Genomic DNA, 17,809 nt, shown 5'->3' on the forward strand with positions numbered 1-17,809 from the left:
TCATAATTTCACCCACATAGCATGTGCAAGAAAGGAGAGAGGCTTACGGCAAAAACTGGATGCATTTCGTGTACAAAACGGACAATCTCTTTCGAAGTATCGGGGTTTCATACGGAAACTCGTCTATTACAAAGGAATTTCATTTTTTTGAACTTAGTTGAACTCCATATTTTTTCAGTGTTCAAAATGCACCATTCAAAACCACATCATCAATTTTCAACCCTTTCTGACTTCATTTGTTATTTTTCATGCATTTACTGATTTTTTCAGCTAAAAGACCCTCAAATTGAAAAGCACTACAAATGAACTCTGAAAAGGTTGAAAGTTGGCATGGTATCATCATTTCACCCACATAGCATGTGCAAGAAAGTAGAGAGGCTTACGGCAAAAACTGGATGCACTTCATGTACAAAACGGACAATCTCTTTCGAAGTATCAGGGTTTCATAAGGAAACTCGTCTGTTACAAAGGGATTTTATTTTTTTGAACTTAGTTGAACTCCATAGTTGTTCAGTGTTCAAAATGCACCATTCAAAGCCACATCATCAATTTTCAACCCTTTCTGACATCATTTGTTATTTTTCATGCATTTACTGATTTTTTTCACCTATAAGACCCTCAAATTGAAAAGCACTACAAATGAACTCTGAAAAGGTTGAAAGTTGGCATGGTATAATCATTTCACCCACATAGCACGTGCAAGAAAGTAGAGAGGCTTACAGCAAAAACTGGATGCACTTCGTGTACAAAACGGACAATCTCTTTCTAAGTATCAGGGTTTCATACGGAAACTCGTCTGTTACAAAGGGATTTCATTTTTTTTGAACTTATTTGAACTCCATAGTTTTTCTGTGTTCAAAATGCACCATTCGAAGCCACATCATTAATTTTCAACCCTTTCTGACTTTATTTGTTATTTTTCATGCATTTACTGATTTTTTTCAGGTATAAGACCCTCAAATTGAAAAGCACTACAAATGAACTCTGAAAAGGTTGAAAGTTGGCATGGTATCATCATTTCACCCACATAGCATGTGCAAGAAAGTAGAGAGGCTTACGGCAAAAACTGGATGCACTTCATGTACAAAACGGACAATCTCTTTCGAAGTATCAGGGTTTCATACGGAAACTCGTCTGTTACAAAGGGATTTCATATTTTTGAACTTATTTGAACTCCGTAGTTTTTCAGTGTTCAAAATGCACCATTCAAAGCCACATCATCAATTTTCAACCCTTTCTGACTTCATTTGTTATTTTTCACGCATTTACTGATTTTTTCAGCTATAAGACCCTCAAATTGAAAAGCACTACAAATGAACTCTGAAAAGGTTGAAAGTTGGCATGGTATCATAATTTCACCCACATAGCATGTGAAAGAAAGTAGAGAGGCTTACGGCAAAAACTGGATGCACTTCGTGTACAAAACGGACAATCTCTTTCGAAGTATCAGGGTTTCATACGGAAACTCGTCTGTTACAAAGGGATTTCATTATTTTGAACTTATTTGATCTCCGTAGTTTTTCTGTGTTCAAAATGCACCATTCAAAGCCACATCATCAATTTTCAACCCTTTCTGACTTCATTTGTTATTTTTCACGCATTTACTGATTTTTTCAGCTATAAGACCCTCAAATTGAAAAGCACTACAAATGAACTCTGAAAAGGTTGAAAGTTGGCATGGTATCATAATTTCACCCACATAGCATGTGCAAGAAAGTAGAGGGGCTTACGGCAAAAACTGGATGCACTTCGTGTACAAAACGGACAATCTCTTTCGAAGTATCAGGGTTTCATACGGAAACTCGTCTGTTACAAAGGGATTTCATTTTTTTGAACTTATTTGAACTCCGTAGTTTTTCCGTGTTCAAAATGCACCATTCAAAGCCACATCATCAAGTTTCAACCCTTTCTGACTTCATTTGTTATTTTTCACGCATTTACTGGTTTTTTCATCTATAAGACCCTCAAATTGGAAAGCACTACAAATGAACTCTGAAAAGGTTGAAAGTTGGCATGGTATCATAATTTCACCCACATAGCATGTGCAAGAAAGTAGAGAGGCTTACGGCAAAAAACTGGATGCACTTCGTGTACAAAACGGACAATCTCTTTCGAAGTATCAGGGTTTCATACGGAAACTCGTCTGTTACAAAGGGATTTCATTATTTTGAACTTATTTGATCTCCGTAGTTTTTCTGTGTTCAAAATGCACCATTCAAAGCCACATCATCAATTTTCAACCCTTTCTGACTTCATTTGTTATTTTTCACGCATTTACTGATTTTTTCAGCTATAAGACCCTCAAATTGAAAAGCACTACAAATGAACTCTGAAATGGTTGAAAGTTGGCATGGTATCATAATTTCACCCACATAGCATGTGCAAGAAAGTAGAGAGGCTTACGGCAAAAACTGGATGCACTTCGTGTACAAAACGGACAATCTCTTTCGAAGTATCAGGGTTTCATACGGAAACTCGTCTGTTACAAAGGGATTTCATTTTTTTGAACTTATTTGAACTCCATTGTTTTTTTGTGTTCAAAATGCACCATTCAAAGACACATCATCAATTTTCAACCCTTTCTGACTTCATTTGTTATTTTTCATGCATTTACTGATTTTTTTCAGCTGGATAGAGATAAGTGACCAAATTAATAGTAGTTCATCATCACATTAAAACTAAAGTACATACATAGTTCAAATTGAACAACATATAGCTCTCCAGAGCATCTAGTTAAACCATAAATTAAAACTATGTAAAACCTTTCAATGCAACAACAAATGTGATCATAATCACAACTAAGGTAACAATTGATCCAACGACATAATGATACCAAGCCTCGGTATGAATGGCATATTTTCTAATCTTTCTAATCTGCAACCGCATTGCATCCATCTTGATCTTGTGATCATCGACGACATCCGCAACATGCAACTCCAATATCATCTTCTCCTCCTCAATTTTTTTATTTTTTCCTTCAACTAATCGTTTTCTTCTTCGACTAAATTTAACCTCTCGACAATAGGGTAGGTTGGAATTTCCGGTTCAACCACCTCCTACATAAAAAAAATCTATGTCACGTTGGTCGGCATAATGGTCATAAACAATAAATGAACCAAATAGTTATAAAAAGATAATATATACCACATCCGAATCATTGACAGGACGAGGGCCGACGGGGGCGGATACCAGAACCATCGCACTATATAATAACAAGGAATAATAAAATTAAGAAAATTAGACAAGTATCCATCTCAAGTAAGAATTTTTTTTTCTTTCAGAAAGAAGATAAGAACAAGAGGCTCACCACGGTGGTGCCGGCGACGAGATCGGCGCGGGCGATCGACGGCGCTGAAGACGGGGACGGGACTTGACGGACCGCTAAACCTAGAAAAATCTCCGGGAAAATGGAGCTCCGAGGTCGAGTTTCGAGAGAAGAAATATTAACTAGTGTGGCTCGGACATTTCATCGAACACCTCATGTGCATAGGAGGTGAGCTAGAGCACCCAAATGCCCTCGCCTCGCCGGCCAGCAAAAAAAGGGCATGGTGGAGTGCTCTGCTCGCTGGCGATGGGCTATATATAGGCAAATCATTTGTCCCGGTTCGTGTCTGGAACCGGGACCAATGGTTATGGGCCAGGAGCGAGGCCCATTGGTCCCGGTTCGTTCCTAGAACCGGGACAAATGGGTCCAGACGAACCGGGACCAAAGCCCGCGTGGCCCCGGGCGGCCTTCTGGGCTCACGAACCGGGACAAATGCACCCATTGGTCCCGGTTCGTATGAGAACCGGGACTAATGGGCTAGCCAAGCCCGAACGAAAGCCCCTTTTTCTACTAGTGTACCACATGGGCTTAGCCCAACGACTTCCTCTCTTGGTGCCTAGGGGCTCCCCTAAGGCACCCCTTAAGAGCAATGTGGGTGTGCTTTCCTATTTCAATTCTCGCTTCATCTATTATTTTATTTTTCATGAGAGCCTACATAGGAAAGTAGCATCAATGTTTCCCACATTAAGTTTGTTTCCCCACTTAACTCTTTACTACCAGTTGCACTCATAAAATGTGCAGTTTGTTTTGAATTTTTCCTAAAATTGGTAACATCTAGCTAAGTTAGTTGATATTTGTGAAAGATGCATGTGGAATGTTTTTGTGTAATTGATTAAAATATAACTTAAATGATTTAAAATATGCGTGAATTTTATGAATAATATTTGAAAGTTTAAACTGACTAAAATAATATATGAAAGCACATAAATAGAGTTAATATTTGAAAGGAGAGAAATTGTGTGAAATAATTGATTGAAATATGAATGAAATGTATTTGAAATAAGCATGTGGAATGTTTTCTATAGTTGATTGAAATATAACTAAAATAATAACAATATGTATGAATATATATGAATGATATTTTAAAACTTGAAATATAGTGAAATAATATTTCAAAGCAAATAAATGGAGTTAATTTTCAAAAGCACTAAAATTGTGTGAAATAATTGATTGAAATATGCGTGGATGTATATGAAATATGCACGTGGAGTGTTTTTCGTGATTGAATGAGATACAACTTAAATCATTAAGATATGTGTGAATATTTGTGAATAATATTTGAAAAAAATAAATTGAGTGAAATAATATATATGGACTTAATATACGAAAGTGCTGAGATTGTACGAAATAGTTGTCTGGAATATGTGTGAAATCTAAGTGAAATATTTATGAATTATAGTTTGATTTCTTTTTAAAATGGTAAAAAGTGACTAATGTATTTGAAAGTATTAGTGAATTATTGTTTGGTGTTTTGTTTTGACATGATGAAAAGGAAAGTGAAATTTCACATAAATTCAAATGGTGTTGTTTACAATTAAATCATTTTCATAAATTATTTAACTCATATTTCACTCGATTTCAGAAAACATTTAACATATATTTCAGTTGATTGAAATAATGAAATTTAAAGTAGCTTAAAATGTATACAAGATCAGTCTTGTGCTATGTCGTGTTGCAAGAAACTAAAATATATGAAAAAGCAAAAATAAAACTTCAGTTCAAAAGATATCAACCATCTAAATTATCGAAGGGAAATAAAACGTATGGCTTTTGTTTGGCGAGAGAGAGGAGAAAGAATCGGATGAAATGCAAGCAGTTGCCACTTCAATACCGAACACACAAACTCAGGCTACCAAACACACCAGATTAGTTTGGGGTTGGACCATTAGAGGTTGCTTCTAAGTCTTCTAAGTCGTAGGCAACAATAGAGGCAGCTTTCTAAAGACAGTGGAGCTTTTAGAAATTCAGGACTCAGGAGGCAATGGTTATGTATGAGCGGTACGATGCCATGGCCACCATGCCAAGCCCAGTTGCTGCTATGCACACGATGGTTTTCAGACGATTTCTGCACGGCAGTGCATATGACAACTACGGCGACAAACTAGAGGGTGCATTGGCCGTCAAGGAGCAGCGGACTTGGACAAGCAGCAGCCACTCGCTGCCACGTCTGTTCATCGGCATTGGCAGCAGCTGCGTCATAACACACTCACTATAAATAATAAAAGTGGATTTACTACAGTTCTTGATTGATCAGGACCGTTAATTAAAATGGAAAATTCTTAGGTATCAAAGGAAGAACACAAGATAGACATGAGCGCTGCCACACTCAGACCAAGAACATCTCCATATTGATGGTACAGTAATTAACCAAATCATAGACATGACCATGCAAAGCAATGTGGATAGCGTCATCCTGTAGGCAAAGCTGATGACGTCCACCGAACCATCGTGCTACTGAAATCCCAGTCATCTTGAATTGAGAATGCTGATCTGATTACGGCTCCCTTGAATCTGAACAAACAAGATGAAAGTTTAGACAAACAGACAAGAATTCTGGGTCCAGTCTGTACACATATTCAAGAGCTTACAAGCTAAAAGGAACACATTATAGGTACACATGTTGGGCAACTTATAGTACGTAGTACCACAAGCAGAAGAATAGCATTTGTTCAATCAGTAATGCTCAGTGGCTTATGTAGGTTTTTTCTACAGGGGGTGCCAAGCTTAATACTCGCGCATTTAAACTCCTATAGCGCATACAGATTAGTATACAGTAAACTTGCCATGGCACCCACCGTATTTGAAATATACGATGGTTTTGTATGTTTGGCACTGTAATTTGCAATGCAGTTTGGAGCACATTGGCATGTACAGAAAAAGAAATCGAGCACTTGAAATCTTAGGCCATTACAAATGGGTAGCATAGTGTTGCAGGACTTCGAATATTTAGTACCTAGCTTAAGTCACTTAAGGAAATATATCACGGGTTCTAGCCACAATAAAAAAATGAAAGATGTGAAGCCTATAACTGATTTATGAGACTGATCCAAATCACACAGTGTGAGCGCACACTGCTCTTTCTCTGTTATTCAGAGAAGTGAGGCAGAGATTTTCCAAAACAACATCATCACAATAGAAGGAAAAATGAATGCGAAGATGACCAAAAGAAAAACTTACCTACATCCTTATATTTATGAGAAGAAGCGGACAAGATGAGTCCTTCTTGACTGTAATTAACTTTCTAGAGGTTAAAGTAAGTAGCCACAACAAAGGTAAAATGGATCTACACTTGGATCGCTTCTCCATTACCTTGGCCATAAAACTATTCCATAAGAATAAATGTTGTGATTTCATGACTCCTAGAATGATAGTGGAAACTTGAGCTATGTGAAATATATTTTCGTTTGCATGCTTCTCTTAAAACAGGAATTGAAACAAACAAGACAACATATCACAAATATGCTCACTTTCCCATGATTGAGCACAAAAAACTAACAGCTACTAAATTGTGTAAACAAGAATGACCAATTGCAACTCTGAACAATTAAGCATTAGACAATCCGTGTGAAACCTTTGAAGTGAAAGATATAACATAACTAGGATGCAGTAAAAGTGTAAAACATATACCACTTCATATTGTCGGCGAGGACAGCGACGGCGGGAAGTGGGCATATATGCGCGTCCTGGACAAGGAATTCCCAAAAGGCTTCACACAGACCCTCTCAAGCTGCAACTTCTTGACGTCCACGGAGATATACTCCAACTCTGGCATCTCCATAGACAAGCCGACGAACCGCGGGGCTTCAGAACATATCAGTAGCACATACCTCTCTGTTGCGGCTTTGATATAATTCAGGCCCTCAGAACCTAATGAGAATGTCTTCACCATCTGCCACTGGCCTGAATTCTTACCTTTGTTACGCCTAACGGTGTAGCAGAGGTCAGGTTTGCCACCTGCAGTTCCATCACCGATACCAAACAGCCCAAGCCTGCCCTCCCTTGCCTCCACAATGGCCACGCCTAGAGTCCCCCAACCAGAGGATGGGAGCTCGGCAATGGAGAACTCCATTCTCTGGATGTTGAGCACAAGCAACTCTCTCCTCTTGATCAAGGTGGACTCCCAGTAGAAGCAGCCATAGGCGTGATGCCGCCTGAGATAAGTATGGTCCATCGGCGGCACTGGCATGGCTGACCAGAGCATGGGTGCCGCGGCTCGCCACTGCCCGGTGCTTGAAGAGAATACGAAGGGGGCGAGCTTAGTCTCGCAATGCACCATAGAGATCACCGTGAATGCCGTCCCTTCATCGTTCTCGCCGAGGGGGAGGAGGAGAGGCTCGTCGAAGTGCCTGCGTCGCACGGGGGGCGGGCGCTCCGCCGCGGCGACGAGGGCGTCGGGCACCTGGGGGAGCAGGACTTAGCGGCGGTGCAGCGGGTCGCACACCGCGAGCTCCCTGCAGATCGGGGGCCGCGCGTCCTGCCCGTGGTCGCGGCCGTCGCGGACGTCCATCGGGACCCAGCGGCAGTGGGAGGGGAGGAAGGAGAATGAGAAGTCGGCGGCAAGGGCGAGCGCGCGGGCGGCGGGCGCGGAGGGGTGGGGCGGGAGCGCGGGCTGGAAGCCGTCGAGGTCGAGGAAGGCGAGGAGCCGCGGGGCGTGGAGGCGGCGGAAGCGGCGCAGGAAGGCGCCGTCGGTGGCGACGCGGCGGAAGGCCGGGCAGGCGGCCGAGGCGCGCGCGAGGTCCTCCGGTGCGGGCAGCCGGAGGAGGATTTCGGTGAGGAGGCCGCTAGGGAGCTCCGTCAGCGTCGGGGCCATCTCGTTGAAAGCCGCCGGTGGCGTGGACTGGACGGGAAGTGGTCGTCGACTGGTCGGAATCCCGGGAAAATCGGAGGAGATGGAGGGATGGACAGGAAGGGGAAGAGGCGGCGGCTGCGTGTGGGTGCTGCAGTCCAGTCCTGGCCGAGTATTTGTGTGCGCTGAAGAGGATTAGAAAATGAAATTCTAAAATCAAAATACTGTAAAGTAGATACAATTTCCTAGACGTGGTGGACTCTTTGGCTTCTCCAATGTAATAACTTCACCGGCTGCTACACTGCCCAAGAGCAGTAATTACCGGCTGTGCTATGCACACACATTTTCACACAAGGGAAGGTTTCGAAACTACTATGTGGACGACATTTGCTGGCCGAACTTCACACGATGAAGGTCTGAACGGTGCTAACCACTCTTGCTCAACACATAAACGGCCTGATTTGCTGCATCGTCCAAAAATCGTCCGCCCTGTGTCGTGTGTGTAACAGTTCTCGGAAGGTTTCCGTCCCTCTTGGAAGAAACACTAACTGACACTACTGTGGCCTCCTCCTCCTCCTCGGTCTCATCAGGCTTCTCAACAAAACCCTCAGCTACTCTCGTGGTAAGGGGTGTCACGATGATGGATGTGACCGATGCAGGCCCTTAGGCCACTAGTAGAAAAAGGGTCAAATGTCAAGCACATTAGTGCCGATTTGCTTTTGAGCCGGCACTAATGTGTGCATTAGTGCTAGTTCCAACGGCTAGCCAGCCGCTTTCATTAGTACCGGTTCATGGCCGACCTTTAGCACCGGTTCGTGCCACGGACCGGTACTAAAGTGAGTGGTGGCAGGATGTTGTCAGTCCGGGGCCCCTCCAGCACCTTTAGTACCGGTTCGTGGCACGAACCGGTGCTAAAGGTCGTCCTACATAAACCCTTCGTCCACCCGAGCTCGCTCTGTTCTTCCCCTTTCCCCTCTCCTCTCTGTTCTTCCCCTCTTCCTCTCGAGCTCATCACACATTTTGCCCATGATTTGAAGGCCCCCATCCATTCAAATGATCACAAAGGTTAGCAACTTTGTCCTTTCATCTCTCATTGCTAGATTAGCTCTTGCAATGCTTTGTATAGTGATTAATTTATGAGTTTAGTAATTTGGTAGAAAATATATGTGCTAGTATTTGATTTATATGCAATTTGTGGTCAAAACTAACACTTAGTTTGCATATGTAGGTGTGGTTTACTTAGTGCCTTCTAAATCTTCGTCGTAACCACAGTCGATCGCCCGCACCGTTCCGTCGCGGGCACCACCTTGTGGTGAGCCTCTTGTTCATGAATGTTTTACATTACCAAATTGATGTTTGTGTGATTTGGATATATAGTTACTCGTATAATTATCTTACCCGTACGTTGTTTGTTATACATAGTGCCATGGTTTTGATATCCGTCCCCGTCGGCCCTCGTCCTTGTTATGATTCGGATGTGGTATATTCTCTTTTAAAACTAGTTGTTGCATTTCGTGTTTATGATAAATTATGCCCATCAAGTTGACATAGATATTTTTGTCTAGGAGGTTTGTGAACCGGAAATTCCAACCGACCCTATTGTCGAGAGGTTAAATTTAGTTGAAAGAGAAAACGAGTATTTGAAAGAAAAATTGAAAAGAATTGAGGGGGAGAAGATGGAATTGGAGTTGCATGTTGCCGATGTTGTCGATGATCACAAGATCAAGATGGAGAAAATGCTCTTGAAGATTAGAAAGATTAGAAAATATGCCATTGATAGTGAGGCTTGGTATCATTATGCTGTTGGATCAATTGTTACCTTAATTGCGATCTTGATCGCATTTGTTGTTGCATTTAAATTCTTTAGTTAGAGAGTTATTTGTTTGTTGCATTTAAGTCTTGTATGAACTTTATGTATGAACTTGTATTAATTTGGTCTATTCGGTGTTGTGTAATGAAGATGAGCCGGCAATGGATGTACGATGACTAATGCTCTCCCGAGTTCATTAATGGCGTGCAAACTTTTCTGCTTGCGGCTGAGGCAAACAAGCGGGCGGATGGTTTTATGCCTTGTCCATGTTTAGTCTGTAAGAATGATCACAATTACTCTACGTCAAGAACCATTCACGTCCACCTGTTTAAGTCTGGTTTCATGCCCCACTATAATGTTTGGACCAAGCACGGAGAAAGAGGGGTTATGATGGAAGACAATGAAGAAGAAGAGGACGACGACAACTATCCTGGCCATGGGTTCCCTGAATACGATGATACAACAATGGGGGAAGAAGCTGAGCCGGCAATGCGGGAAGAAGCTGAAGAAGAGGCATCAGATGAGCCCGCTGATGATCTAGGTCGGGTCATTGCCGATGCAAAGAGAAACTGCGCAAGTGATTTGGAGAAGAAGAAGTTGCAGCGCATGTTAGAGGATCACAAGAAATTGTTGTACCCGAATTGCGAAGCTGACAAGAAAAAGTTGGGCACCACACTGGAATTGCTGCAATGGAAGGCAGAGAATGGTGTATCTGACAAGGGATTTGGAAAGTTGTTGCTAATGATAAAGAATATGCTTCCAAAGGACAAAGAATTGCCCGAGAGTACGTACGAAGCAAAGAAGGTTGTTTGCCCTCTAGGGTTAGAGGTGCAGAAGATACATGCATGCCCTAATGACTGCATCCTCTACCGCGGTGAGTACGAGGATTTGAACGCTTGCCCGGTATGCGGTGCATTGCGCTATAAGATCAGGCGCGATCACCCTGGTGATGTCGAGGGCGAGCGCCCCAGGAAGAAGATTCCTGCCAAGGTGACGTGGTATGCTCCTATAATACCACGGTTGAAACGTTTGTTCCAAAACAAAGAGCATGCCAAGGCGATGCGATGGCACAGAGAAGACCGTAAGAAAGACGGAAAGTTGAGAGTACCCGCTGACGGGTCGCAGTGGAGAAAAATTGAGAGAAAGTACGGGAAGGAGTTTGCAGATGACGCAAGGAACGTATGGTTTGGTCTAAGCGCAGATGGCATTAATCCTTTTGGGGAGCAGAGCAGCAACCATAGCACCTGGCCTATGACTCTATGTTTGTATAACCTTCCTCCTTGGTTGTGCATGAAGCGGAAGTTCATTATGATGCCAGTGCTCATCCAAGGCCCTAAGCAACCCGACAATGACATTGATGTGTACCTAAGGCCATTAGTTGAAGAACTCTTACAGCTGTGGAATGGAACAGGTGTACGTGTGTGGGATGAGCACATGGGGAAGAATTTGACCTAAAGGCCTTGTTGTTCATGACCATCAATGATTGGCCTGCTCTCAGTAACCTTTCAGGACAGACAAACAAGGGATACCGCATGCACGCACTGTTTGGATGATACCGACAGTATATATTTGGACCATTGTAGGAAGAATGTGTACCTGGGAGATCGTCAATTTCTTCCGAGCAGGCATCCCGTAAGAAAGAAAGGCAAGCATTTCAAAGGTGAGGCGGATCACCGGACGAAGCCTCGCCACCGTACTGGTGCTAATGTACATGATATGGTCAAGGATTTGAAGGTAGTCTTTGGAAAGGGTCCTGGCGGTCAACCTGTTCCGAATGACGCTGACGGACGCGCACCCATGTGGAAGAAGAAATCTATATTTTGGGACCTGCCCTATTGGAAAGATCTAGAGGTCCGCTCTGCAATCGACGTGATGCACGTGACGAAGAATCTTTGCGTGACCCTGCTTGGCTTCTTGGGCGTGTATGGGAAGACAAAAGATACACCTGAGGCACGGGAGGACCAGCAACGTATGCATGGAAAAGACGGCATACATCAGGGTCATGCCAGCTACGCTCTTACCAAAGAAGAGAAGGAAATCTTCTTTGAATGCCTGCTCAGTATTAAGGTACCGTTTGGCTTCTCGTCGAATATAAAGGGAATAATAAACATGGCAGAGAAAAAGTTCCAGAACCTAAAGTCTCATGACTGCCACGTGATTATGACGCAACTGCTTCCGGTTGCATTGAGGGGGCTTCTACCGGATAACGTTCGATTAGCCATTGTGAAGCTATGTGCATTCCTCAATGCAATCTCTCAGAAGGTAATCGATCCAGAAATCATACCAAGGTTAGAGAATGATTTGGTGCAATGTCTTGTCAGTTTTGAGTTGGTGTTCCCACCATCCTTCTTCAACATCATGACGCACGTCCTAGTTCACCTATGCGAAGAGATTAGCATTTTGGGTCCTATATTTCTACACAATATGTTCCCCTTTGAGAGGTTCATGGGAGTCTTAAAGAAATATGTTCATAACCGTGCTAGGCCAGAAGGAAGCATCTCCAAGGGCCATGAAAATGAGGAGATCATTGAGTTTTGTATTGACTTTATTCCTGACCTTAAGCCGATTGGTGTTCCTGAATCGCGGCATAAGGGCAGACTGGATGGAAAAGGCACGCTAGGAGGGAATCAAAAAATATGTATGGACGGACATTCTCTCACTGAAGCACACTACACAGTTATACAGAATTCCGCCTTGGTGGCTCCGTATATGGACGAACACAAGAATTTTCTACTCTCCAAACACCCGGAGCAGTCTGATGACTGGATTACACATGAACAAACCAGGAGTTTCGCCGGCTGGTTGCAGACACGTACCATGCATGACGCCTCTATTGAAGATGACCTGTACTCGCTGTCCCAGTTACCATCTTCGAATATAATGACTTTCAAAGGGTACGAGATAAATGGTAATACATTTTACACGATCGCCCAAGATAAGAAGAGCACCAACCAAAACAGTGGTGTCCGCTTTGATGCAACAACCAAGACGGGAAAGGAAACATATTATGGTTACATAGAGGAGATATGGGAACTTGACTATGGACGTGATTTGAAGGTCCCTTTGTTTCGGTGCAAATGGGTCAATATGACACGATATGGGGTAACAGAAGACCCGCAGTATGGAATGACAACAGTGGATCTCAACAATCTTGCGTATGCAGACGAACCATTCATCCTAGCTAATGATGTGGCACAGGTTTTCTATGTGAAGGATATGTCTACCAAGCCGAGAAAAAGAAAAGATAAGGAAGCGAATGCATCATACGATGAGCCAAAGCGCCACATAGTTCTTTCTGGGAAGAGAAACATCGTGGGAGTGGATGACAAGACAGACATGTCAAAAGATTATGAAAAGTTTAATGAAATTGCTCCATTCACAGTGAATATTGACCCGAGCATCCAGTTAAATGATGAAGATTTTCCATGGCTACGGCGCAAAGGGACATACGCGAAGAAAAAGTTTCACACCCAAAGATCTGGGATGTGATCGGCTTCACTATTATCAATTTCTCCTGTGTTTCACACCCAGGAGGGAATCTCTGTAATAGTTAGGGTAGTTATGTGTTTTGGCATTTGAAACGCGAAGAAATTTTATGTGCAAACAAATTCTTTCATGCATTTACTGATTTTTTCAGCTAAATGACCCTGAAATTGAAAAGCATTTCAAATGAACTCAGAAAAGGTTGAAAATTGGCATGGTATCATAATTTCACCCACATAGCATGTGCAAAAAAGTAGAGAGGGTTACCGCAAAAACTGGATGCACTTCGTGTATAAAATGGACAATCTCTTTCGAAGTATCAGGGTTTCAGACGAAAACTCATCCGTTACAAAGGGATTTCATTTTTTAAATAACCTAAGCATTACCAAATTGAATATAATGATAAAACACACTAATATTAAACATAAGAAAAAAGAATCACTGAAAATCTATTTTCAAAGTTAAGTTATTCACAAACTAGTGATTCACACAAATTTCAAATAATTCAAAATGTAAACTATTCAAATTTGTAAACTGCCGGCACTAACAGAAAGTTTGTAATTTTTTGTACCTAAAGCAAAAATATTCCCAAAGAAACTCTAAATACAGCAAAAAAACAACTCAAAAATAAATAAACCAAAAATAAATAAAGCAAAAAAAATAAGAAAATAAAAAAAGCCCACCTACTGGGCCAGAGAGGCCTGCATACGACTAGAAAACCAACCTGTAGTTGGGCCAGGATGCAGGCCCGCGAGCCCAGTAGGCCCACAGGCAGAGTAGGAGAGGTAGGCCCAGAAGGCCTGCTATTGAGAGGAGCTCAATGAAGTGCCCGCGTCGGGGCTTATAAACTGGTCCTGGCGCTCCTCAACTAGCGAGGTGGGACTAAACTTCTGCGCCCCTCGCTTGGCAGCACACATCCTTTAGTACCGGGTGGTGGGTACAACCTACCGGTACTAAAGGGGGTCTTTAGTACCTGTTGGTGCCACCACCCGGTACTAAAGGGGTGCGCTTCCCGCCGCTTGGGCTGGCCAAATTTGACCTTTAGTACCGGTTGGTGGCTCCAACCGGTACTAAAGGCCCATCCTATATAAGCAACACTTAGAAATTTCGTCAGTTTTCATCTGCTTCTTCTCCTCTGCCCCGTCGCCCGCCGCCCCCCGTCGCCGCCCCCGTCGCTGCCCCCGTCGACGCCCTCGTCGCCACCCCTCGTCGACGCCCCCGTCGCCGCCCCGTCCCCGTCGTCGCCGTCCCCGTCCCCGTCGTCGCCGCCCCGTCCCCGTCCCCATCGTCGCCATCCGCGTCATCGCCGCCCGTCGCCGTCGCCGTCGCCACGCCCCGTCGCCTCGCCTCGCCGGTGAGCGCCTGCCCCGGCCGCCATGTCCACACACACACACACATTGTTAATTAGTTGTAAAATTGTTAGTAATTTTTATGTTTTTAGTTATAGAAATATTTATAGAAATGTTAGAAATTTCTTTTGTTTTTTAGTTATAGAAATATTATTAGAAATGTTAGAAATTTTTCTGTTTTTTAGTTATAGAAATATTTAGAGAAATGTTAGAAATTTTTCTATTTTTTAGTTATAGAAATATTAGAAATGTTATAAATTTTTCTGTTTTAAAGTTATAGAAATATTTATAGAAATGTTAGCAATTTTTCTGTTTTTTAGTTATAGAAATATTAGAAATGTTATAGAAATATTAGTTATATATATAGAAATGTTAGAATTAGTTTTAGTTAGATGAATTAGATTAATGTCAAATTGTTAGAATTTGCATATAGAATTTTAGTTATCACAATCCAATCATTTAAAAAATGTTACTTTTTGCTTGCATATAGTATTTGTTCTCGACGATGCCCGGCCCGCATCCTCGCCGTCGACCCGTTCGCGACGACCTCCGGCTGACCCATGTCCGGTATTGGGCTCCGCCGGGCTGGCACTGGGAGGTGCTACCTGGAGGGCGCGCCGCTTGGTGAGGAACCCGGCCTCGGGTCCCGTCGTCGATCCTGATCTCCTTTGGTGGCGTTCGCGTGGGCCACATTCGGTGTAGAGGGAGCCGGCCCCGCCGGAGGTGGTGCGTCGTCGTGTCAGGGAGGAGGACGAGCACGTCCATCGCTACATGGCTGCTATGGACGTCAGGTTCTCCAATACCTAGCAGGTTCTTTGGGCAGATGACCGGAGATATGATCCTGTGATGGTTCCTTGTCTTTGGGTGTCCACCGCCCGCGCCCCAGGAACCGCGAGTGGCCTAGATTCTTCTATAATATTCGATCTTTATTAGCTACCTAGCCAGTGATGTATTCGAGATTATATATTATTCGAGACGATGTATTCGAGATTATATATTATTCGAGACGATGTATTCGAGATTATATATTATTCGAGACGATGCATATTATGTACTATATGATTCAGTTTTTCCTTATTGATTGGATCCATGCATTGTAATTTGAATAATAAATTGTTTTATATTTCTTCTGTATTAGTTAAATAAAAGCTATGGCGGACAATACCGGCAGAGAGGGAGAAGAGGCCCTGTTCGAGATCATACGCAGCCCTAGCAGGCCAGATGATCTGAATGAAGCAAATGACGGCTCCCAATATCTGAACAATGCCGGGGAGGGTGATGATAAGATATTCGATCTCGACGACCGAGCTGATGAAGTCATGAACTATGATTATGATTATGATGACGCAGACAATGATTATGATGACGAATACAATGTTGATCTTGAAATAACAAAGACTACCGGCGAGGTATATTTATATAAGCAGACATCTAGTGATCATCACATGTTTTTTTATTTGAAGATATATTAACGAATCGATCTTTCTTCTTTCAGCCCTCCGGGTCGAGCAAATCTGCTTCTACAGACAGCAGGACAAAGCGCGGCCCGAGCAAAAAGTTGAAGGAGGGTGTAAAGTACAACATCGATTCCATCAAAGCTAGTGGCGAACCCCTCACGCCTAAGACCATTGCGAGCAAGTTCGTTCGTCAGTGCGGAGTTCTTGTGAAGGACCAACTCCCGACCTCCATTCAAGAATGGAAAGAGCCAAAAACTAAACGCCCAGATGTTACTTGGGTCGACGACAGAGCAAAACAAAAGCTTTGGGAATCTCTGATGGAACATTTCACCCTACCAGATTATTTCACTGATGCAGATGTGCAGAAAGTCAAGGACGCTGCTCTTAAGAAGATGGCAATTGCATTCAACACCCACAAGAAAACTGTATGGGCCAACTACCTCGCTGCAGAAAGGAAGACTCCAGAATTCAAGGGAACACTGGAGAAGCAAAGAGAACACTGGCCCGCTTTCGTGAAATTCAAGGAATCAGAATTATCTAAGGAACGGTCGAGAAAAAACAAGGCCAATGCCGCAAAAAAGACGCAGTTCCATAGGCTGGGTCCAGGTGGCTACGCGGTGGCAATGCCTAAGTGGGATAAGTCTGAGCAAGAGATGGAGGATGCAGGGGTCACTCCGGTTACTAGGAGCTGGCCCCCCAGGTGCAGAACTTGGTTCCATGCGCATGGGGGGCGTTGGACCCGAAGACAGGCCTTGTTTCGAAGAAGGCAAGTCTAAACGGAGCAGAACAAAAGTTACTTGACGCAGTAGAAGATGCTCGAAAGGGGGTGTTCACGCCCAACAGAGAGAACGACGAGCTTACGCGCGCCCTGGGAAATCCTGAACACCCAGGAAGAACACGAGGTAACGACGTTATTCCTTGGTATGAGGGCTTTTCGGAATGGAACGACGACTACAGGCCCCATGCAAGAAAGAAGATGGAGGAGGAGAAGAAGAGGAAGCTGGAGGAGGAGCAGAGGAAGCAGGACGCGGAACGCCTTCAAGGCCTAGAAGCAAGGCACGCGAACTTGGCACTCAAATTCCAGCAGCAGCAGCAGATCGACTCACTTAGCCAGGAAAGGGGGTCTCAGCAGCGGCAGCAGCAAGCGGATGATCATCCAGCATTGGATAGCACCGTCCCATCCATGCCGAGAAGCAGCGTTGGTTCCGCCCCGGGCGACGCACTGCTAGATACATACCCTGTGGATGACATCATAGAGAACACTAACTGTGAGCTACACTACAAAATTAAGAACATATCCATGAAGGTGGCGAACGCCGTTGCTTTTACAATTACCCCCGAAGCAACCTTCCATTGCGCCCCGATTCTAGAGGGCTATGCTCGTGTCTTGGTTGATGAGGTGGTGGGCCCATATTCGGGGCTAGAGCTTGACATTCCTGGAGGTGACGACGAGCAAACACTGGGAGAGGCCATACATCGTTTCATCCTATGGAAAAAGGATTGCATCTTCTTTCGAAGTCCACCGATACCGCGTCTGCCGACTCCTCCTCGAAGTCCGCCACCGTGTCAGCAGACTCCCGCTCCTCCAAGTCTGCCACC

Source organism: Aegilops tauschii, chromosome 7 (assembly GCF_002575655.3).
Source record: "Aegilops tauschii subsp. strangulata cultivar AL8/78 chromosome 7, Aet v6.0, whole genome shotgun sequence".
NCBI lineage: Eukaryota > Viridiplantae > Streptophyta > Magnoliopsida > Poales > Poaceae > Aegilops > Aegilops tauschii.